The sequence below is a fragment of the Phodopus roborovskii genome, unplaced genomic scaffold (assembly GCF_943737965.1).
Source record: "Phodopus roborovskii unplaced genomic scaffold, PHOROB, whole genome shotgun sequence".
Classification (NCBI taxonomy): domain Eukaryota; kingdom Metazoa; phylum Chordata; class Mammalia; order Rodentia; family Cricetidae; genus Phodopus; species Phodopus roborovskii.
The window spans coordinates 44,359,866-44,385,918 of record NW_026126517.1 but is presented as its reverse complement, the minus strand read 5'-3'; positions in this window follow the sequence as shown (position 1 = coordinate 44,385,918).

Here is a 26,053-nt window from a genome sequence, read left to right as displayed (position 1 = left end):
AAACCTGAGACAGTTCACTCTCACTTGATCAAGGTCCCTATGACCTTCTCACTCCTGCCACTCTTCTGTTTGTAGACAGTGGGGTCTCAGGATAGACTAAAGCTGCGGATAGATCATCTTAGATCTACCAGGACTTGGTCATGTGGGTCATAGTCATTTCCATGGAGTAGTTCCTGGCCAGGGATCATATTCCGCCTACATTTGGCCAACTCTGCACCATAATTATAAGGAGAAGGAAAAACAGATGTTTGAGCTAGAGGTTCACATGAAGAAAGACGTCTTAGTTCTTACTTTTCAGACTATTAGCTACTTTTCGCATCTTTGTGACCAGATAACTGACAAAGGCAACTTAAGAGAGAAAGGGTTTGTTTTGGGTGGCACTTGAGAAGAACTCTGCCCCTTGTGGCTGGGAAGGCACTGCCAAAGAAGCCTGAGGGGACTGGTCACTGCTGCTGTGAAACTCTGAGGGGTCCAGTCACAGCACTGCTGTGGGAACCTGAAGGGGCTGGTCACATGGGACACAGCCAGGAAGAGGAGAAAGACAAATTCTTTTTCCCTTTCTTCCTGTTACTCAACCTGGGACCGCAGCCCAGAGGGGTGGAGGAAGAGTCTTCCTGCTCAGTGCCAACAATAAACAAACCCACGTGTCCCCTGGGGGATTCCAAATCTAGTCAAGCTGAGGGTGCACATTAGCCACTGCACCCAGAAAAGGAATCCCAGAAGCACTGTCTGTGGTTTGACAATCCTAAAACTGTATTCCATTTCCAATGACCGTGTGAGCCTAGAACTCATTTTCCTAAAGCACAAAGAATAAAGATTAGATTCTAATCAAGTGTATCATAGAAAAGACTAAGCTACTTTCTCTTTAGAAAAAAATATTATAAACATCCCATGCAGCAGTCATCTAGGAGAACATAGCAGTAGTTAACTACTGAAAGTACATTATTATTAGTTCTAGGTTTTGTGGAATGTGTGCTGTCAGTTTTTCAGGTCCATAATTTATTATTATTGCTTTTCTTATCTGAATAAACTTTCACTATGCTAGCCAATAGTCACATGTGCTTTTTTCCAAAGGAAAACAAGACCTGTCCCTATCTCAAAAGAAGACTACAGAAATCTAAATTAGAGAGTAAAATGGGAAGCATGGAAAAAGAAAAGATTTGAAAAAAACCCAATTGTGAAACTTACAAAATAAATAAGGAGCCAGGCCCCCCCAAAAAAACTCAGAGTTTTGAACAAAAAACTAAATGAAACCACTGAGAGATAAAGGGGACAATAGAAACAGATGAGTAGGGCTGGCAAGATGGCTCAGTGGATAAAGGCGCTCGCTACCAAGTCTGATAATCTGAGTTTAATCCCCAGGACCCAAGTGGGAGACAGAGCTGACTCCTAGAAGTTGTCTTCTGACCTTCCTGTGCCCCTGAAATGAATAAATAAATATAATTTCAAAACAAACAAATGGATCTATAGAGACTTCAGTCACAAAATCAGAAGGAGCATCTTAACACATGGGAGGCAGTCAGAGGAGCACACAGAAACTTCTGGGATCCAGAAGTGCAGGAAAAGTTAATATTCCAACAGTATTTAGGGAGTTTTGATGATTTAAGAGAGAAACCCTCAATTTGAGAAACACGGAACTCTGAAAGGAATTTTAAAAAGCCCAGTCCACAAACATAATAAAACAGAAGAGTGTTGCTTTAAAAAGACAGCTTTAAGAGGCATCAGAGGGACAAAATAACAATCAACAAGCAGCAACCATTAGGCTGGCTCGAGTCCCCAAGAGATGCCAGTGACAGAAGGGTGTATGAGCAAACTAAACCACCCAACAAGAGTGGGCGTGAGGCAGACTAAGAGCTCACCATAAGCAAACCCTTTCTGAAAGACCCACTAACAGAGTGCCGAAGGAGGAAGGCCGATAAAGAGCCAAGGGGAAAGAAAAGAGACAGTAAATTTCCAAAGTTATGGCAAGAGCACACCTGTTAAAATTCCACTGTGGATGGAGAAGAGACCACACGGCCCCTCCCTATCAGAAGAGCCATTGGAATGGCTGCCAAGGGAGGAAGACTCACCCACTTTGGGGTGGTCACTACTAGCTTACTCATGCCCAGTGGAAGGCCACACCTCCAAGTGCATATGGGTGACACTATTGGATTCAGGGGTTATTGATAACAAATAACAAAAATCAAAACAGGACAAGAAGCTATGGGGGAGTAGGGGAGCCACTGGGGAGAAACAGAGTGAGGTAGTGATGGGTGGATATTATTGATATGCACATATAGAATGTATGGAATATTCAAAGTATAAAAACATTATTTTTTTAAAAAGCAATGGCAAGCAAAGGTATCACCAAGCTTCTAGATAACTCTAAGTGAGCGCTGACAGGAAACGGTTTAAAAAAAAAAAAAAAAGAGTGGACGACAACACAGAGGAACTTTAGCACTGGGGAAATGTGCTTGATGTAAGTGGAAAAGTCAGTCTGTGTTCTCACCATGTTGAGGGGAGGGCATCGTGGGCAAAGCTTGGTTCATGAATCCAAACTTCATGTTAATACAGAAACACAGCTTTTACATACCAGTTTACATAACCAGTTACAGGGATTAATGGGGGCTAACTTCAGTGGGATGGATGAAACTCGGGGAATTGTGCAGAAGCTATTTAAGTGAAACTCAATATGCTCACAAAGAAACAAAGGTAAATAAATTCAAACAAGTGGGAAGGAACCGTTCTTTATAGGATCCTTGCCAACAAAGGTGCTCATTTCCCCCTTTGCTAGCTGGATCAATTTAATGTAAGCTCAATAAATTGTTTTCTGCAATGCAAATTTCATATTTCTAATACAAATAATGGTTTGTTCACTAAGATGGCAAATTCTCCCTTTCCCTCTCTCCCTTTCCATGCTCCCTCTCTCAGACAGAATCTCACTATGTACCTGGTTATCCTGGAATTCACTATGTAGATCAGGCTGCCCTTGAGACCTCTGAGTGTCTCTGCCTCCTGAGTGCTGGAATTAAAGTATGGGTCACCATAACTGGCTCACAATAAAATTTTTTACAAGCATGTACAGGGAGCTAGACAAGGATGCTAAAGCTTATAAATGGAAAGCGAACACACACACACACACACACACACACACACATATCCAAGAAAACATAAAAAAGTAGAAAAAATGTACAAAGATAGACTAATTTTGTCAAATATTAAAATACAATGTAAAGCCTTTAATATTAAAGCAATGTAGCTGGGTAGTGGTGGCCTACCCCTTTAATCCTAGCTCTTGGGAGGCAGAGGCAGGAGGGTTTCTGTGAGTTTGAGGCCAGCCTGTTCTACAGAATGAATTCAATCCAGGACAGCCAGGGCTAACTTTTTATAACACCCCCCCCCCCGGGAAAAAAAGATTAAAGTGATGAGGCGTTGTCTCCTGAGTGGCCAAACAGACTGCAGTGAGTAGAAAAACCGGAACAGAATTGGAAAACCTGAAACTGTGGCACCCAAGACAGCTGAGCCAGTGATGAACTGTTGATTAGAAGTGCTCAAAGCAGGGTAGCCTTTCAGAGAAAGACAAAATCAGGTCCCTGCCCAATACTGTACAGGAAAATAAAATTCCACTTGAGTCATGGAACCAAACAGGAAAACAAATACCCATGGACTAAAAGAAAATACAAGTGAATTTTTTTTCTCTAACTTCGGTGTATGGGGAAAATGTTCCTATGTATGACTCAAAAGCCTAGAAGTCATGAAAGAAAGCATGGTGAGTTTATCAATAGAACTTGTTTTAAAAAAATAAACATTAATTGCTAAAATTTTGGATTTTATGTGAGAGCCAGATAGAAGCAACAGCAAAAGACAATTGGTAAAATGAAGAAAATAAGTTCAAGACACTTGCTGCCAAGCCTGACTCCTCAACTTAATCTCTGAGACCCACACAGTAAAAAGAGAACACTTATTCCTGCAAGTTGTCCTCTGACCACATGTGTTGTGTTTTACACACACATACACACACACACACACACACACACACACACACACACACAATAACATTTAAAGAAACTGAGTAGGCAATTTTACTATTACTGTACAGGCATGAAAGAGAAGTTAAACTCATCCTTAAACTGAGAAATACATATTTAAATGAGGTGCCACTTCTCATGTATGAGATTAGAGTGAGGAAGAAATGCCTGTTCTATGGACAAAGCATTATTGAAGCATTATTGAAGTGGGTGCAAAGCCATGGAAGAAACCAATAGCTAACAACCTGCACACAGTCTCGTCTTCAGAGGTATCATTTCAAACTGTAGGAGTTTGCCCTGAGATGCACTTCCAGCAAGGGATAAAAGCTCACTTGCATTAGGTTATTCCTTGCAGCAGTGTTCCTAATTGCAAAATACTGGAAACAACCTGGGAAGGTGGCTCAGCAGGTGTGAGCACTTGCTGTGCAAGCTTGAAGACTTGAGTTCAAAGCACCCCTGCCAGGTGGAAAGCCACCTATGGTGGCATGTGCTTGTAATCCCAGGTATATAAAGGGCAGAGACAGAAGGATCATAGAGTTTACTTTGGACTGCCAGCCTAGCTCCAGTTTGGTGAGAGTCCCTGTCTCAGCTCCAGGTTCAGTGAGAGGCTGTCTCAGCTCCGGGGTCAGTGAGACCCTCCCTGTCTCACAGGAATAAAGTTGAAAGCCACTGAGCAGGACACTAGACATCTGGCCTCTGCGTAGATGGAGCTCCACACTCTCACATACATACATAAAATAAGTAAATAAATAAAACTTAAAATTTGGAAAATGAAGTAGTCACACATAAGCGGGTAATGACCAAGCTCCCATGTGCTCATGTTGGAGGCTACACGGGTTTCAAAAGAGGAAGGAGTCATGAACCCTGAAGGGTGCATTTTCAATACTGTCTGCTAAAGACCTGGAAGAAATGCTCCCCGGGAGCCATGTCTTTGTTTCACAATCTGCCCTCCTATAAAATGAACTACAGTTCCTTGGATAAATGGCAAGTTAGGACAGAAATAGCAGAAAGAGATCCTGAACACCTTGTGTAGCCACATTATAAAAGAAAAAAAAAAAAAATGGGAGTTTGAGGATGTAGGACCAACAAGAGGATGTAGAACTCACTCTCTCCCGTAAGATAAGACCACGTGGAAATACTTAGATTAATAGAAATGGGTTAATATTTAAGACGGAGCTAGCCAATAAGAAACACTAGTAACAGGCCAACAGCTTTTTATCTAATACAGCATCTCTGTGTGTTATTTAGGGATGATGCGGCTCTGGGATCAGGCCCATGGAAAAACCTGCTCCTAACAAAACATCTCCGGCAATGTGGCTAATAAGAACTTCCACTTAAAACTTAACAAAAGCTTAAGAAAGGGTTTTAGAAATAAAAGAACAGAGACAAGGAAGGTTTCTTGGTAACAGCATTTTTCTCAGTTGGACTCAGTTTTGCCAGAGACAAGCAGAAATTTGCGCAGCTCCTTTAAGGAAGGTTTCCTGACTCAGCATAAATGGCAAAAACCCACAAGGTTTTTAAAGAGCTCTGCTAACAACTTAATGGTGTGTACGAGAGCTGGCAATGGCAGTGACCACATCTCCAAGCCGTCAGCATGCTGCTGGATGGCAGCATAGACCAAGGCAGTAAGCACAGCTTGCAGTTCTGGTGGTAAAAGTACCCACAGCCATCTTTGATAGACCATGGCTAAAACATCTGTGACTTTCATTTTAGCAATGTTGTTTACCAGATATAGACTCGTGGTCAGAAAAAGATAAAGATTTACAGTAAAGACAGATTTAGATTAAGAAAAACCGCTAAAGGTTTACAGTGTTTTTAAAATATACATAGGCTTGGGAGAGAAAAAGAAACAGGATAAAATTGGTTTTAAAAGAATAATAATAAAAAGAGAGTAGCTGGGTGTGGTAGAACACATGCCTTTAATTTGAGCACTCTGGAGACAGAGGCAAGCTGATCTCTGTGATTTCAAAGTAAACCTGGTATACAGGGTTAATTCCAGGACAGATAAAAATTACACAGAGAAACATTGTCTCAAAAAACGAAAAAATAGAAGTAGAAGAAATAGAGTAATAAAAAGCCACATAAAGATGGAAAGCACAAAAAGAGTCTGGATACAGTATGCTATTGTATTGTCTTTACATTGTTTGACTGTTGAGGAAATAACAACTGTTAAAAGAAATACTGCTGAATTAATTCAATTTATACATTTTAAAAATGCTTTGACTCCAAAATTTAAGTCCAAGGATAGGTTACTGGGGGAAAGGATTTCTATTTTTGTTTCCACAGAAAATGAAAAGCTGTGGATTCCTTCCAGACTAACATGATTTGATCAAGTAAGACCCCCTGAAGCAATGTCCATGGGACAAGGCAGCCTTATAGACCTCTACAGCCAGGATTTCTGTGTCTTCTTAGGATCCCCATGACAGTGCCCCCTACCAGCAGGAAGCAGTTTGGAAAAAACGACGCCCAAATTTCCAACTATTGTCTATAAATGTTTGTTTTCATTTAAATAGGCTTGGTTATAAAGGGTTAATGATCACAACCAATCTCTTTTTAAAGATAAAAAGGGGATTATGGTATAGATATGAATACTTTGTTTTGGAATGGATTTTCATTTATTGATACAATTTAAGGTCAATTTTGTGATATGTATATTTCTTCTCTTCTTTAGGTATTGTGTTTATATAGCTCATTTAAAATGTAATATATAATTAAGTACAGATTATAGATAGTTACCTATGATAGTCAAAACTTTGAGTTATGTTAGTTAGGTTTTCTAGATATATAGAGATGTATTTGAGATGGATAGACATTTTCAAAACTTTCAAAGACCTACAGAATATGGCATTTTAAATTGTTGAGGGTTTTTCTTTAACAGTGAGGCACAACTTCTCCTGGCATCAGAAAGAAAGATGGACATAGATGAAACTCATTATGAAGTTTGCTTTCAATATGGCAAGACTAACCACTTGGGCAAGATACTGCTCTTGTCTGGACTGTTTGACTTTATGATGTATAAACTGGACATGCAGGACTCACAGGAAAGTGACTGCTGATTCAAGATGGACATTGCTACAGGGTTCCTGCTTCATGGAAGAGTCTGCCTGAAGTCTGCAGGACACAGAGAAAAATAACTGACAAACTGCCAATACAGGTGGACAGTTTAGTTTGCTGAGGAATCTGCCAGATACACTATGGTCTATGGGCTGAAGATGGAACTGTACAGAAGAACTTCAAGTGACTGACCAGGCAGTGAGATGTCTCTGTCATTTCTACAGTTCATATATTATCCTTCTGTGATCTTTGAAGGAGTTAAAGACAGATAGTTATGGTTATAGTTTTCCTTAGTTAGAATTAAAGATAAGTTACATATAGGACTTTAGACTCACAATGATAAGATAGATGATGAAATATTTTCTTTAAATCTTGCTAAATGTTAATGGATTAAATATTGTTAACTGTGGTTCTTATTTGATAACTGTTTTGTATATTTTGCTATGTTAAGATTAAAACCATTTTTGTTTGGACAGAAAAGAGGAGATTATGGAAGATGTTATTATGTAAATATGATTCTCTTACTGGTTAATGAATAAAGTCCTGTTGGCCAATAGGAAAGTAAGACAGGCAGGACTAGGAGACTTAGAGGAGAGAGGAAGAAGTAGGGAGGAGATTCTAGATGTAGGACAGAAAGAGAGCAGACCGCCAGACCCTCTCTCTGGTAAGATAAGGCCACATGGAAATACTTAGATTCATAGAAATGCGTTAATATTTAAAATGGACCTAGCCAGTAAGAAATGCTAGTAACAGGCAAACAGCTTTATATCAAAAAAAAAAAGAAAAGAAAAAAGAAAAAATGCTCCCAACATCATGGGTATGTGTGCAAAGGACATGGTGGGTGACAGCCATGTCCAAATTTGAGAGTTTTTCAGCAACTACCATATGTCATGTCAGGGGCTCTGTGCCAAAGGAGAAACAGGCATGTTAGATAAAAATTAAATTTAAGTCAATAAATGTAGGAAAGGATTATCTCCTTCTCGAAGCATATGTCAATTAGTAAACATAAATGATGGAAATAGAAAATAACATTTTACAAACACCACTCATTAGGTGTTATGGGTAACAGTCATCAGTGAACGTTGCAGGTAATTCAAGAACACATTGATGAAAACTAGAATGCATGTGTATCTCAGACTAGCTCCCACATAGAACTCAACTGAAAAAAGAAAATAAATGACCACTTTATACTAGGGAAAATGTGACCTACATCACAATAACTAGGTTGACAGATGCTAACAATTCCAATAAAGACACAAACCAATACTACACAGCACTAAAAACCATTAAACATCATGCTTGTGTTTGTGTGTGTGTGTGTGTGCATCTATGTACATACATGTGTGTATTGCATGAATGCATACACATGTATGTATGTGCAAATGTATATATGTGTGTACATGAACATGTATGCATGTGAGGAGATGTATATGTGTGCATATGTATATATGTGGGTATGCAAAGATGTATGTTCATGAATTGGTATTCATGTATGTGTATGCATACATGTATATGCATACACGTGTGTGCAAGTATTTTTGTGTCCATGCAGATGTGTATATATGTGCCTGTAAGTTCATACAAGTGGAGGCCAGAGGACAAACTTAGGGTATCATTCCTTGAACACACACATACACACACACACATACACACGCATGAATGCAGGTCATGACACACATGTAGAGATCAGAGAACAAGTTTGTGACATTGATTCTTTCCTTCTATCTCTAGAAAAGTGGTCCAAGTATAGAACCCAGGTCATTATGTTTGAACAGCAAGCACTATTCACTCCCTTCAGTCTCCCACTTACTTTGGGGCGCAGGTCTTAGAAGATGAAACTGAGCTTGAAATGAAAGGGGAGACTAGAAATGTTTATTTACTGGTGTTCCAGGAAATGGAAGAATCTCTATGGCTGCCAGAAACCGGAGATGCCAGCTGTTGTCTTCTGGTTTCAGAAAGGGAGAGGCTGGGAAAATGAACTCTTTTGGCTGTACCATGGGATGCTGGCTGAAGCAGCAAGAGTGCCATGTGTACAAATGGCTCAAATTTGGTGAAAGACAGCCTTGTCCTTATCCTGGTATCCTGGAGAGGCTCTGACTAGGGGCATTGGCCTGGGCAGAAGGCATCAGAAGGAACTTGGCTTTCTTTCCGTCTTCTCTGCTAGCCAACTTGAAGTCTTTTTTTTTTTTTTTTTCTAAATTTTGTATTACATTTAAATTTGTTTTATTTTATTTTACTTTGTGTGTGCATGAGTGTGTGCCCATGTGTGTAATAAGTGCAAGTGTGGAGGTCAGGACAACTGCAAGATTCTGTCCTTCTTCTACCATGTTGGTCCAAGGGATAGAATGCAAGTTGTCAGTGTTGACAGCAGGCATGTGTGCACTGAGACATGGTTCTGTCATATTGACTTGGTGGGAGATGTCATTCTGTAAATATGTTTCTCGTATTGATTAATGAATAAAGCACTGTTGGCCAATAGGAAAGCAAGATAGGTGGGACTAGGAAACAAGGAGGAGAGAGGAAGTAGTAGGGAGGAGTCAACATGGAAAGCCGGTCTCTCTCTCCAGTAAGAAGAGACCATATGGAAATACTTAGATTAATAGAAATGGATTAATCATTAAGACAGAGCTAGCCTATAAGAAACTAGTAACTGGCCTACAGCTTTATATCAAATACAGCATCTCTATGTAGTATTTGGGGCTGGCGCAGCTGTGGGTCCAGGCCGGCGGGGGGAAAACATGCTCCTAACACTCATAACACTGACATTGATCTCTCTCACTGGTTCACTGAGACTTCTGTCTTGTACTCTGCTCATTCTACCATTATGGTAGAAGGCTTCTGCTTATTGACTATGCACATTTCCATTTTGAGGATACTGGATGTTTGTAGAAATACTGCAGTGATCATTTTTATTCTGTTCTCCTGGAAAATATGTGTAACCATTTTATGGTTTGGGTATCAAGGATAACACCAACTTTGGCAACAGAGTAGCCACCTTAAGATAATTTTAAAAATGTTTCCCTTCAATTGTTTGAAACTCTAGCTAACAGGGGAAAAAATCAATTTTTTTAAGTAAACATGAGGCCTGATCACACTAATATTCAAAATCAGTTTGATTGGTTATTTCATAAAAAGATTTATTAATTGTATGTTTTTTGTGTCTGTGTATTTACATCTGTGTGTATGTGATCATAAATGCTGTATCTAAAGAGGCCAAAAGAGGGCATTAGATATCCTGTAATTGTAGTTACATGTGGCTGTGAGCTGCCCAGTGTTGTTGCTGGTAACCAAACAGTAAGCACTCTTAATCAATACACAATCTTTCCAGCCCCAGCCAGTTATTTTTTAAAGGAGAAAGACAACTAGATGAGATGGGAAGGAATGGACAAAGAATCGAATTGTTGAGCTACAAGATAAGCATATTGTTAAGTTCTTCCCTAAAAGTATTACACAAATTATATTTCCACCACCATTGTGAGAGTGTTATCACTTCATATTCTTCCCAAAAGTTGTCAGTATTTAATTTGTCTGATAATATCCTGAGGTTTTAAATTTATTCTAAACCCATAGTAGTAGCACTGTCTCCCTTTCTTATGAATAGCTTGTGCCTATAATTTTTCCTATGATATATTTATCTTTATATTAATGATATCAGGAATACTTATTTTGGATAGCCTAATTAAAATCCATGTCACAACTAAGTATCTTTTCTGGTTGTTTGTTTGTTACATTGTCTTCTGCAATTCAGAAGTTTTAATTTTGACATAATTAATTTTAACACATTGTGTTTTGATAATCTTTGCTTTGGGGGCATCTCATTTAAGATCTTTCTAAAGATAATTCTTGAACATTTTATTACAGTTTGTCTAAAAGCTGACACACAGGCATTTTTTATGTGCAGTTCATTTTGTGTTTAGTATGGATTAATGACTAGTTATATATTTTTCTATGTTGGAAATGAACTGATAACTAAAAAATTGGTTTATTTGAAGGTCTTAATTTCACTTAGATGTTCTAACATTTTTCCTGTATCAGTTTGTGTGTGCATGTTTATATGGAATGTCTGTGTCTTTGAGTGTGCATATGTGTGCACACGTGTCTATCATCTATCAATTATCTACCTTTTGGTCATCTGTCTACCTATCATATGTCTATATCTGGCAGTATCTCCATTTCTAGCTATAATTTTCCATGTCATTTACATTTTTAAATTTATAAGAATTTTCCTTTTTGATAATGTCCTCTTATGTAAGTATAATTCATCTGCCTTTTAAAAATTGGACAGACTTGTTTGAAGTTTGTCTTAAGCCCCTTACAAATCAGCTTTTAGTCTTGTTAAGTCTTTAATATATTTCCCTTTTTCATTCCTATCTTATTTATTTTTTCTACTCTTTTGTTTTTAATCTGTTTTTTTCTTAGCTCTTAAAATGAATACTTAACTCAATTATTTTCAATATTTAATAGGAGGATGTAAGACTATAAATTTCCTCTAATCCTTGCTTTCATTGAATCTCATATATTTGATATACAATGCCTTCAGAGATGTTCGCATCTAAGTATTTCAGCACTCTACTGTGGGTTTTCCTTAACTCATTGTTTACCCAAGTATGACTTTTTCTTTCCAAATTCGCTTAGTTTATCCTGCTCAGTTTCCTCTTCTCTGTAATTATTTTGGAGTCAACTCATCACAGTATAAACAGACTGTATTTTCTCTGCTTGGTGGATTCTTTTGCCATCAATAGACAAGATCAATGCTAATGCTCTTCAGAGCAGGTTTTGTTTTTTGTTGTTTGTTTTGCTAATCTCTGTCTTGCTTGGTTACTTACAAACAAACATGTTTTTTTTTTGTTTGTTTGTTTTGTTTTTTTTAAATCCTACTAGAAGGTCTGGGGAGATAGTTCAGTGGGTAAAAGCACTTGCTACACAAGCATGAGGACCTGAGTTCTGATCTCAGGAGGCACATGAATTGTGCACCCACCTGCTGCTCAAGGACTTTGCTGCCTGGAGAAATTACAGGATCAGGGGCTTGCTGGCTACCAGGGAGAGAGACTCAGCCTCAGGGAAATGAGATGGAGAGTGATAGAGCAAGATACTTGATGTTTTCCTCCCATCTCAGGTCCACACACACACACACACACACACACACACACACACATGCTTCCTACTGCCAGTGATTTGTTAACTTGGTGCAATTCTGTCAATTTGATTTTAGATGGAAACTTTGTTCCCCACACAGAAACCCAGATTTTGTGAACTTCCCTGGTGTGAACCTACTTGGCCAACTTTTCCTTTGGGCAATGATGATTTTTCCTTTTTGTGTCAGAGAGAATGCGCATTCTACTGCTACTCTGGGTTGGGGACATTCAAATCAGATCTAGAGAAGGAACTCTGAGCATCATTGACTAGTGTCATTCCTGGATAACCCCTCACCTCTCCCTGGTCCTACTGTGGTGATTTGCAGGGCTTATGCATGGAATGCTCTAGCAAGGCTGTGGAGGAGGCCTCCCCTACCCAGACCTCACAGAACAGGCTATAAGCTGACATTCTTTCAACTCTGTCATCACAGCTTCTGCTAACATCATCCTGAAACTGGCTCCTGCCATTTTGCTTTTCCCCAAAAATCTTCTTCCCCCATCTTGTTACTGGGACCCCCTTCTTGTTCAGGCTCTGCTTACAGATTCTCATATTCCACATCTTTGTACAAGCTGGCATTTGAAAATGTGCTTCATCAACTAATGGGCCCCCAGACTGATAGCTGGGAATCCAGCATTGGACTGACTCAGAACCCCTGAGCATGGGTCTCAGTTAGAAGGCCTGGGCAGTCTATGGGACCTCGGACAGTGGAACCAGGATGTATCCCTGGTGCACAAAAGGACTTTGGGAGCACATTCCCCATGGAGGGAGACTCCCTTAGCCTAGAGGCATGGGGGAGGGCCTAGTCCCTACTCCAAATGACTTGATAGATTTAGATGACCCCTCCTGGAGATATCACCCTTCATATGGAGTGGGGGGGTAATGGGAGGGGAGGGTGGTGGGGGCATGGGAGGGTGGGAGAGAGGGAAAGAGTGAGGTAGGGAAGGAGGGAGGGGGAACGGGGATCGATATGTAAAATAAAAATAATAAAAAAAAATGTGCTTCATAGAAACAGGCTATTCCCGGCATCAAACTTCCTATGGGCACTTTTGTTTATGAACCAGAGAATGGAATTTATTGTGATGGCTGATCTGTTTGGTTTTATTTCTGTCAGTTTGGTTACATTTTAACAAGTTATTTTTCTTCCATTTTCTCTTTCCTGTCTTAATTTCCGATGGATTGCTTTGCTTTTCTGTATTTTCTTCCCTCTTATTTTTTGTGCAACTCCTAAAATTTTAATATGCCATTTAAATGTGTTTTTATTACTGGATTTCCATTTTGTAATAATTTCACGCTTATTAAAGGTTGTAAATAGTACAAAGAATTTCACTATATGCTTCTTCCTCAGCCCCTGATGTGAACATCTTACATAATACAGTAAAATGACCCAGACTAAAAAATTACCACTGTTACAATTCTGCAAGCTCGTCTCTAGACATTGTCCACACTTTACTTCCTCCTAATATCCCTTTGCTGGACCAGGCCCCAGTTCATCATCACTCTTGACCTGTAGCTGCCTGGTCTCCTTAGTCCCCTTTAATCTGGGGCAGCTCTTCACCCTGTCTTTGTCTTTCATGACCTTGACATTTAGTAGAGTGTTTGTCTAATAAATGTCATTGAACAATTCCACTAACTATATAAGGGCTGGGGAGATAGCTAAGCTGGTAATGTGCTTGCATTGGAAGTAGAAAGACCTGAATTTGGTCTCCAAAACCTACATCTAAAACTATAAAAAGTCAAGTATATATGCTGGTAATTCCAGAGCTAATGGAGCAGAGACAGGCAGATTCCTGGAGAAGTGAGTTCTAGTATAGTGAATGACCATGTAGCAATAAAAAATGAAAAAAGAGAAAGGAAGTATGTGTTCATGAGAAAGAGAGAGTTTGAGGGAATTAATATGGCCTACTATGCCTTATGGGGCTCTTCTTCCTAAACAGAAAAGTTCCGGTGGTCTTCATAGCACAGAATACATCCCCTAGAGTCCTGTTCTGTGACTTCAGACAAGGCACCCAGCACCTCTATCCTTTTGTTTCAGCCTCCATAAAAGGGAAATAAAGACAGATCTCTAAGGAGGTCTCTCAGGAGCCTTGAGAACTGGGTGCCCCTTCTATGCAGACATACTACACTGCTTTAATGCTTTACCTGCTCACTAATCTTCTACTCTGAAAGAATGGAAAGAGGCAAGTGTAAATATTTTTTTCCAGAAGGCACACAGCCAGTGTCATATAGCTATCTCTTCCTAGTTGAAACACCCTTTCCTGGAGGAAGGCTTAGTAAGACTAAGGAAGTCAAAAACAAAACAAACTTAAAAGACATAGGAAGTTCCTGAAACCTGATTGGCAAGGCCAGTCTCCAAGGTTATGTAAACTGTAGCAGTTTTGAGGAAAAGAGACTCTCTAACAGAGCTGCCTGCAAGGAGATGCTGCAAATGCTGCATTAAGGCTGCAAGACCTGCATCGAACTTCATGTAAGTAAGTAGCTTTTATGAGTACCCATACATCCTGCAGTGAGCTTTGGAGATGAAGCATCCCCTAACCCACACTCCTGAATAGAACCATAGTGATACCACTGGCTCGTTAAGCAAGTTTCAGGGTGAATTGGTTCATTCATCACTGGTACCAAGTATCAAGACTGAGTAGACATTGTTCACATGTGCCCATGAAATGTCCCATAACAGCTAGCAAGTCTTCGAGCATTATGAAAGACTGTCTGCCCTCTAGAGGGTGGTGGGGGCTCTGATGTAGCATGTCAGAGTGTTGCATATGTAGAAATCCTTCAGCAGGTGTTTGATGTGTGTAGCTGAGAAGCATCCCAAGCTCCACTGAACACACAGACTCACTATAGTAGTTTGAATGAGAATGTCCTCCTATAAGCTCATATATTTGGAATCTTGGTCTCAAGTTGGTGGTAATATTTGAGGAGGTCTAGGAAGTGTGACTTTGCTAGATACAGTAGGTCATTGGGGCAGGACTTTGAGGTTTCAAAGTCTCACATACTCCCCCCTTTTTGAGTATAGTTCAAGGTGTGAATGAGCACTCAGCTTCCTGCTCCAGATGCCCTGCCTGCTGCTCGCTTCTCTGCCTCTCTGCCACGGCAAACTCTTGCCCTTGTATAACTATAAGCCAAATGAACCTCTCCTTCTATATGTTGCCTTGGCCTTGGGGTTTTATCAAAGCAATGGCATGTTGGCATTTGAGAGGTGGGTCTGGAACACCTGTTTCCATCACTGAAGTTCTGTATCTGTAGATCCATTCACCACCTCAGCCCAGCAGTGAGGCCTCGGCCTAGCAGTGAGTTTGATCTTACATGGCCTGTCCCATGTTCTTGTCTTCTGAGCCTAATACTACTCCAAGTTCCTCAAAGACAAGTACTCTTAGCATGCAAAAGGCCCCAGATTTTATCCCCAGTGCATAAGGAAAAAAAAGGTCTACGCAGAAGTAGTGATTTCTTACCTATGACCTCATCCCACTCAGGCCCTGTATTTTCTCTGAATTAATCTAAGAATGAGTCACACTTCTGAAACATGGAGTCAGCACTATTTCTACAACCTGTTGTGACTCTACTATAGATTTCTCCTCAAAGTACTTGACCAAAAATAGAGCATTTTTACATGAAATTGAATGTGCTCACAGGAAGGAATACTAAGCAGCCAATAAAAACTATAGTTGTAATTGTGTTTAAGCCATGCAGTGGCAGTTGAATACAAATGGAAAATGAGATATATTGTAACCATTCTATACATTGTAAGTGAATGGTTCTACAGCATGGTTCTAATATGAATTGCAATCCCAGTAAGCAATCTAAAGGAAAGATGAAAAAGAAATATGACTAAGGTTAGTAATATTTGCCCGAATTGGCAAGATTCTATGATTTTTTATTAGACCTTTCTGCATTGTTTTAAGAATTTCTACCATAAGCACGTGTAGTTGTGACATGTGCTTTACTAAGCATTTCATCATAGATCCCTTTAGTGCTACCTCCTTCAATGCTGGCCTTCCCATTCTGCTGTTCAGTAGATCTATCCTTGGCTATCATCAGAACCCAGCTTTGCCAGCCTGCCACCATGGACTGAAGACCAGCAGCTCTCCAGGAAGCCTCCATGTCTTCAGCATCCTATTAGGACTGCTGAGGCATTCTTCCCCATAGATGAGAAGCTACTGAAGTCATAGCCTCTCCAGCAGGCAAATGACCACTGCAGGACTACCCAGCTCCTTTGTGTAAGCCAATGATAAATTTCCTTTTTATAATATCTATCCTCTCTGTCCATCCTGCTCCTCTAGAGAATTCTAATCAATTCACCTTCCTCACTACACTTGCCTTTCTCTACTCCTATCTCAACCACAACCGGCTTCTGGGATATCTTCCTCTATGAGAGCTTGTTACTAAGGACCCTATGGCCAAACCGGCTTACATGATAGAACACACCGTTTGGGTAAAGGGAGTAGGACAGACAAGCCAGGTGCAGGAAAAAATGCAGAAACAAGAAAGGAACACCATGCCAGGCAGTGGTGGCGCACACATTTAATCCCAGCACTTGGGAGGCAGAGATAGGCAGATCTCTGTGAGTTTGAGACCAGCCTGTCTGCGAGAGCGAGTTCCAGGACAGGCTCCAAAGTTACACAGTGAAAAGTGAAACCCTGTCTCAAAAAAAAAAAAAAAGAAAAGAAAAGAAAAGGAAAAAGGAAAAAGGAAAAAAAAGAAAAAGGAAAAGGAAAAGAAAAAAAGAGAGAGAGAAAGAAAGGAACACCAAGGTAAGGCGGATGTGGAAGAGTGACATTCCAAGAACTATATGACTCTGACCACTCTATGGGACCAGCTGGTGGACCAGAACACTTCGGTGACCCAGCTGACTTTACAAGATTAGCACTGTTGGTCAGCACACAACTCTCTCTCCGTGAAAAGCATGATAATGAATGATGACATCCTGCAGCCTCCATGGGCTACAAACTATTTGAACACACATTTTCTCTTTTGATCACAGCACTGCTGTGGGGGTGGAGGGGGGAATGTGTTATTTCCACCTTAGAGACAGATAGGACAATTAGTGCTTGGATAAGGTAGCTGTGCCATCTAAGGTCAAGTCTTCAACTACAGATGCTCCTGTTGGGTCTTAGTGCATCAGAGTGCTAACATTTCTGGTCCACCAGGTGGCTCATGTTTTTCTGTGCAAAGAAAGCTCTGGGCTAGAAACCTGAAGACCTGATTTCATCCCTGGACAAACATGGTGGAAGGAGAGAACAGACTCCAGCAAATTGCCCTCTGACCTCCATGCATAATCTGTGGCACATGCATGCAACCCCAATACACACACAAAATAAAGATACATATTTTTAAAGATACAGCTCTCTTTGTTGCAGCAAATTATAAGAACTAGCTGTTATTTAGTAATTCCAAAGTCCTTTGTTCACACACTCATTAAGAGACCATAGTGCATCAGACCCTGTTGTCCCTTGCAGGAGGAGGTGAAGGAGCAAGCATCATGAAGAGTAGCATATCATCATCATCATCTTCTTCGTTCCTTGTGTAGAAAAGCATCATCTGTGAAAACTCCCTCTTCTTTCTTAAGTCTCCCTTCTGCCTATTTCCATCCTCTAGGAACTGATCCCTGGTCCTGCAGCCTTGCCCTGTCCTTTCAAAGCAACTTGGAGCCACCACCCTCCTCCAATGAGCCCTCTCCAACAGAATAGCAATGAGACCCTAAGGATGGGCAGCAGGGGCATCTGTCCCCATCCCTTGCCATTCTCCTAGGTGTCTTCATGACACTTTGGTAAGAATCATAAATTTGAAAACAAGACAAAACAACCCTGCCTTGGCTCATTCCGCATCTTTGAATAAACAGCATCCTTTGCATGCTTCTTCCTCAGTCTTTCCCAGAAAATTCCTATGGAACCTTTACAAGAGTACTCAAACACTTCCTTTTGTGTTCCAGCCTTTCTTGCCTCTCAGAAGGTTCTTCTGCTGTGAGCCAATTTCTTGTCATATAGCATTATAAACCTTCCCAACCTGTCTGCTCTTCCTTTGGGAAGGTCACCTCCTATACAGCATATAATTAGTTACTCCATGATAGTCCTATCATATAGCAGAGGACTAAGAATCAATGGATTCAGTATGTGAGTATGTGCACACATACATGTATACACACACACACGACCTATTACTGCATTAATTATATTCTTAGTCATAGACTTACTCACTTGTGTGTATGTGTATATGTTTGTGTGTGCGCATGCGTGTGAGTTCATGTATGTGTATGTGGAGACTAGTGGTCAAAGTCAGATGTCTTCCGCAGCTCCTCTCCACTTGTCTTTGAGACATAGTCAGTCACTGACCCTTAATCTTACTGACTCAGCTAGACTGGGAGCCAGTTGGCTCCAGGAACCACTCTGTCACTGGGTTCTGCTTCACTATCACCCCCAGTGCTGGGATCACAAGCACACACCCCTAAGCTTGACTCCTTCACATAGGTCCTAGGGGCTAGAACTCAGGTCTTCATGCTTGCACGGCTGACCCAGACCTATTTCCACATTCATATATTCTTAGTCTTATACCTACTCTCCAGCTGGTGGGGCAGCTTTAGTCTGGTGAGGCAGGGCAGGAGCCCATATGGTTTTACAGCTTCAGTGGTCTGATTGTTTGCAGCTATCTAAAGTTCATGTGGATATTTAATCCCAGTGCAATGTATTCAAAGGTGATTAGGTTGTGAGGGCTCCTCTCTAGTGAAGGAGAATAAGGCCCTGTAAAAGCAACTCCTTCACCCTTTATTATGAAAGCCCTCACCCCTCTGGACCCTCTTTTCATGCTACACAAAGGATGCAGCAACCATTCTCTCTGCAGAAAGCAGAAACCAGGAGCCATTCTGAAAGGAGAGAGCAGACACTGAACTCACTGGCACCTTGAGATCTGACGTCATCACCTCCACAATTGTGAGAATGAAATCTCCACTGCTTTCAAATCTCCATCAGCAGGATTCACTTTCAGCACCATAAACAGATTAAGAAAACTGCCCCAACATGTTAATCTTAAACCATTTGCCCCTCCCATCCAAATTCATTACCTGAGCGTGGGGGAGAATAATGTTCATTTTTGTGGGAATTTAAAAAAATAATGTTTGAGCCTATACTACTGACTCTGGGTATCAATAGCATTCACCAAACATGTACTCTGCCCAGATAGTCAAGGTCACCCTTGACTAGACTGGCAATTACCTTAGAGAGGACTGCCATAAGAAGCCATGTCTGTGGATATCGTTGGCACAAAGGAATCATATACCAGTGAGAAAGATGGGGAAGTGATCTGAAGAAATCAAGGTGCTTGGGCAGAAGCTGTAACTACAAGTCGAAGCTCGGGGGAGAACCAACAGTTAAAAGAGCCATGGAGCCAAGAAGACAGATGAGCTACCTCAGAGAAAGGAGGTAAGCCAAGAGCTGAGGTCTTCAGTCCTTGGCCCCTGCAGACTGAGCAGAGCAGGAAGAATAGCAGAGGGGTCAAGGACAAACATGATGGTCACATGAGACCACGGAGATCTGCAGAGGCCAGTGTGGCTGGACTACTAGTAATGACGGCAAGTTGGGAGATATTCCTTCAGCTCGTGTTTTAGATTTCTAAGTGCTTTTCCATCTTGGTTGTTTACCGGCTAATGTACAAGGCTCCGCCAAGCCCAGCCACCCAGGGGAACAGTCAGAGAAGGCTGAATATCCATCCACCTCTGTCCCTCCATCGTCAGCTCCATGGGTGTTATTAAACATCCCCACATCAGTATTCCGACCCCAGAGTCCCTCCAAATACCCATGTAAACATTCATTTACATTTAGATTGTACTTCTCTGGATTCACACTCTTTCCTTGAAAACTCTAACAATCCAATTATCAAGAAAACCAACATGTCATTTTTAAGCCTTGGGTGTGGGGGATACTCCTCCAGGAAACTCTTCTGTTCAGCATGAAGCTGCTCCACATCCCTGTCTGGGTAGATTTGGCTAGCTTCCCAGCATGCTTGAGGGCAAACCTTAAAATATGTGTGTTCCTCAGCAGGGAAAGGTGGAGGTCAGGTGACTGAGTCAACTGTTGCATTTGTTTTAAAGGGGTGAGGTGGCCAGGCTGTCAGAGAAAACAGGGAAGAAGCAAAGCCTCAGGAAGCCTGCTTGAAGCTGTGGGGGAGAGCTCTCCATTGGGAGCATGGAGATGGCTTCTAATTCCAGTTCAGGGGCTTCTTAGCTTCCTAAGCATTCATCCCTTTCTATAGCCTATGCAGCACAGCCAAAGGGTTTCAAGGCTGGTAATTATCTTAGAGAGGACTGCTATCCATGGCTGCAAGAAGCCATGTCTGTGGGTTTCTTTGACACAAAGGAAGATATACACTAGTGAGATAGACAGGGAAGATGATTTAAAGAAATCAAGAGTAAGTTAGATGGTGAGGACCAAACTGTAAGCCAAACCACAGACTACTGGGCAGAGAAAGACAGTATTTTGCTAGCTCAGTGTTTTCAAAATTACCCATCCCAGTGGAGGTGGGCCTTCTGCAAGAACTTTGGACTAAGAGAGACCCAAAACTGGGTTTAGGGACAAGTGTTGAAAGGAAGAAAAGTCCTTCTGCCCAGCAGGTGATTAATATGGTGAATGGATTCTGTCTGAAGATGAACTCAATTATTCCCTATTCCCTTTGAAGTGCCAGTGAGGCGTCTCTCCCTCCACTTAATAAAATCCAAGCCACTCTAGTGGAAGACCACCAAAAAAAAAAAAAAAAAAAAAAAAAAAAAAGGCAAAGAGGAAGACACTGAGCATGAATACTCCGAGCTCTGGCACACTCAGGTCACAGCTGCCACACTCAAGTAAGATGTGATGTAACATGGCAACAGTGTTAATCCAACTTCTTGGAGGTCTCAAAGATAAGATGTCTTCTCCAACAGATATTAAAAAGTCAATGCAGTATCCTTCTGTGGCCTCAGCCCACACTTCCACAGACTCTGGAGCTCAAGATGCCTTCATAGCCTCCTTTGTGTCCATCCTATGCAACAACCATTTCCTATGGAGGTATAGCATCCATCTTACTGGATACTTGGGGAAAGAGGTAAATAAAGACAGTGGATATGGAGGCTAGAGAGATGACTCAACAATCAAGAGCACAGATCACTCTTGCGGAGGACCTGAGTTCAGATCCTAGCACACACAGTTTGTGACTGACAAGCACCAGAAACTCCAGCTCCAGGAGATCTGATACCTCTGGCCACATCATGTACCTGTGCTCACACCCAGGGACACATAAACATGGAATTTGAAGAAACTTAAAATGAGAAACTGGACACAGAGAAAGAACTTGATTTAAGCAGCACACCAAGAGTGGTCTTGTGAGTGCTCTTTTATGCATTTAAAAAAAAGTATTTATTATGTGGTTGCTGGGAATTGAACTTGGGACCTCTGAATTATCTCTTCAGCCCTGTTGATGCAGTTTTTAAAGCTGCCACATCTCAGGACTTCCATCTCTTGGTTACAGAAAAAGGTATTTGCCAGGTCGCTCACAGTAAATAGTTCCATTGGGCATTACCAGGGGCTTACATTTGTATTACCCTCCCCAAAGATGGACACATCCATTTTCTTTTAAGATGCTCATAATGTTATAGAAAGGAAGGGTAGAAAAATGGCAGTTTCTCCCCTTTACAACTGAAAAATCTGAAATTTAAGGGGCTTCTCAAGAGCAAGTCAGGAGTAGAACTGGCCATTGCCAACTCCACTCCAACCTACTGCCAATTCTCGCTATAAAGATGCAATTGATTGTAAATTATTCATAAAATATGGTGTTTCTTTTGAAGTGATTTTATTGTTTCCCATTTTATCCAGAGCATTGCATATTCATCACGGAGAATTTAGAAAGAACGAATAAGTAAAAGAAAGAAAATCAGGATCACCCATAGCTCCACCAAAAGACAGTGTCATTTGAGAAGAAGGAAAGGGCAGCAATCAGAACACTGCCTGGTCTACTGTCCTAAGCCCATCACACACACACACACACACACACACACACACACACACAGAGAGAGAGAGAGAGAGAGAGAGAGAGAGAGAGAGAGAGAGAGAGAGAGATCCTAATAATCAATAACCATCAGCTAGAGACAGAGCAGGGTGGCTTCCTGGGGAATGCTGGGACAGTGCTGAAGGGATGACACTGTCTGAAGGGAAGCACCAGTTAAAATTTTGTTTTGGGTTTGGTCTGTGAGACAGGGTTTCATGTAACTAAGGCTGGTACTGAAGTCACTATGTAGCCAGACTGAACTTCTGATCCTGTCTCCAAGGGCTAGGACTACAGGCACCTGCCACCACACCCTGTTGTTTTATGTATTGCTGGGGCTTAGTCAAGGGCTAGATTTAAGGTACTACTGACCCCATGAGTAGTGGGCCAGTGAGGAGGGATGCATGCGATGCTCTAGGAGGGAGGAGAGAGGATGGGGGTATTACCATCAAGAACAAAGCCAAGGGGTGTATGCTGAGCTAGAGGGCAGAGCAAGCAAGCACATTATGGTTTGTGAAAAATCTATGGAAGTCTTCTGATGTTTCTTCTTGTGAGGTGTTTCATTTCCATCAAGTAGCAAGGGCTGGGGAGAAGAGATAAAAGGCACTTCAGAAGAAAGGAGAGGCGTAGAGACAGCTGTCTCCAAGAGTAAGGGAGAAACTGACTCCAAAGGAGCCTTTGAAACCCTCAGCTTGTTTTTTGTTCCAAGTAGTTACACCAGCAAAAACTGGAGTAGACAGAGAGTGTTGAGTTTAATCAGGGATGTGCGCAATTAAGCCAGAACAATGAAGCTATATAAGAGTAAGGTAATGGTAGAGGTGTGAAAGAAGGTTCTGGAAAATGAGAGGAAGGTACTGTGTAGATGGATCACATTGCAGGCCTGTGGGTACTGATGTGAGAAAGGTGTAGACTAGAAAAAGAGACAAGGTCCTGGTCAGAGAAGTGAAGTATGGGATTGAGAGAGTCCAATGTGTCACAGCTCTCAGTGATAACAATGTCTAAGGCTGGCTTTGAAAGTAAGTAGCTGAATTAGAGATAAACAAAACTGATAGCAGCTAGACTTCAGAGAGGCTAAAATAATAGAAGCAGTGTGTATATCTAGAATGAAATTACCAATTAAGATAGATCCCCAACCAGTCAAAATGCAGAGATTGAATGACTATGGAGTGCCCAGTCATACCTCTACAACAAAACCACTACACCAAGGCTTGGAGAAAGTTACCAAACATTGTAAGAGCTAAAGGATGAGGATGTCCCACCCCAGGAAAAGAACTGTGAGGAATCAATGACTACTGAGTGGGAGAAGCAGTCTTCTTAGGGATCATTTACTGCATAGGTTCTCCAATCCCAGTGGTCAGTCTCAAATACATGTGCACAAGAGGTGCACCAAATAAGTTCAGTAGGCTCCGAGTGTGTGTGTGTGTGTGTGTGTGTGTGTGTGTGTGTGTGTGTGTGTGTGTGTGTAACACAAGAAAAAGTATAGAAGAATTACAGAAGAGGTCAGGAACTTAATAGAAAAAGGTGGGGTTGTAGAAGGAGCTGGAGTGGGAAAAGAAAGGGTAAAAAGGATGTAAATACAGTCCTTATGCATGAAATGCTCAAAAAAGTAAACAAAATTAAAATAATATTACCAAACGAAACCAGATCTGCTAAAAATTCATAGATTAATACACATAGAATGTTTTCCAAAGACTGAGTCAAACTAGGATAATTATTAAACAAAGCCAGAGCTACTGAAAAAAATATGATAAAGAGACAAAGATAAGTATATGGCTTCTCCCTACACCAGCCGATAACAGAAGTGATGGAATTATGTCTGGCTATCAGATTTGATAACCCTGGTGATCAAAGTACTTACAGTGTGATGATACCTAATTTGAATTTGTTTACCAATGTAGAATTGTTCTCTCAACGGATTTGCACAATAAATAAGCAAAGAATATAAAAATCTTTAAAGCACATGCTCCCAGAATCCAGTGTAAGGAAAATTGTAACCAGATGAACTACTTCCTTGGATAAATGCCAAGGTTTATTCTCATAGATGCTTAATTGCCAGTGGTCACCTTGAGCTAGAGGAAGCGTAGACAATGCTAGGGCAGGTTGGTCTTAGCTCCTGTGTCCTAGAATGTGGCTTTTTGCTAACTGCTGGCTGCTCTTTCTGGCATTTTAAATGATACATTAAGGTTGACACAGCCCCTCTAAGTCCTACCCTCCCTGCTGCAGACAATCCCAAGTGCAAAAGTCTCTGATGAAACTCTCAGGATCTGGCTGCCATTTGTCCTCTAGGAGCCCGAGTTCTTTCCCTGGGACCACACACACACACACACACACACACACACACACACACACACACACACACACACATTTAGAAGGCTTCCAGGGAATGGAGAGAAACTAGCCTGTGCATCCCTGCCAGCACACCCTTCCTCAATGGCTGGTGACTAGATGCTCTGGCAGAAGTGTGCCTGTCACTTCCTGTTTGACCTCATTGTGTAGACTAGGCAGAACCCTCTAGAGAGACGCTGATACCATGCTCTGCTTTCACAGGATAGCGTTTCTTCAGTCTTCACCTGCTACATACTGTTTCTGGGCACCTTCCATTCCTTATGTAACAGATAATTTCTACAATAGGAGGAACACCCTGACAGAAACCACATTCTCACTACCAGCAGACAAACTGTCCCATGGTCAGTTAAACACATGCCGTATCTACCCAAAGCCCTTCAAAAGACCACCTCACACCCACAGTGCTGGCACAGCACTAAAAGTTTAGACCCTTTGGAAGGAAGGTGTTACAGACGCAATTCTGGAGCCAGAGATAGGCAGGGGGTAAGAGCAGCTGGAGAGACAGCAAATACAGGTGAGAAAGTAGCAGAGTTCAAAAGAGTTCAGGAAGAAATAAGATGAGAGGAGGGAAGGAACCTGTAATATTTGCTCTTCGATCACCACATATAGCAGAAACATCTACACTGCTTGCTAGAACCCAGTTCCTCAATGATGTAACACACACCAGCTTGGAGAAGCCAGTGCCAGGATGGTTCATAGAGCTGGTTCTCAAAGGGCTTTGAGCATAGGAAAAGGTCTAGATTTTAATCTCGTTAATGTGAGAAATTGGCAGAGCAGTTCTTACCACGTGGTCCAGAGGGGAGCAACAAGCATACCTTCGCAGATAGAGTTTTCAAGCTGCGTAGTCTCTCTCTCTAGAGCTGGACAAGAAACTTCCCAACATCCAAGAAAACAAAGTACAAACTTCCATTTTCTCTCTCAAAGATATTTAAAAATAGACTCTTGGACTGGGGAGAGGGCTCTGCTGGTAAAGGTCTTACTGGGGCATGGAAACCTGAGTCTGATCCCCAGAACCCAGAATATTACAGATGTGGACATGGCCCACATCTGTAATTCCCACATGGGGGAGTGAAGACAAGAGGGTTCCTGGCCTTCCTGGACTGCATCTTAACAAATCTGTGTGTTCCAGGGTCAGTGAGAGACTGTCTCAAAACAATCAAGGCCAATGGATAGGGGAGATGTCTGGACAACTAAAAGCACTTCCTACATAAATCTGATGTCCTGAATTGGGTCCCCGGGACTCACATAATAGTGGAAGGAAAGAACTTACTCCTGAACACTGAACACTGCCTTCAGACTTCCACATGTGCACTGAATCATATGTACACATGCACACACACACACACATACACACACACACTCAAGCATGTACATCATATATAGACACACTAATAATTAATTTAAAAAACACTAAGGTGGAGAAATAATTGAAGACACCCAACACTGACCTCTGACCTCCAACCATACACATGTATGTGCACCTACACACACATACACACACCACATGAACA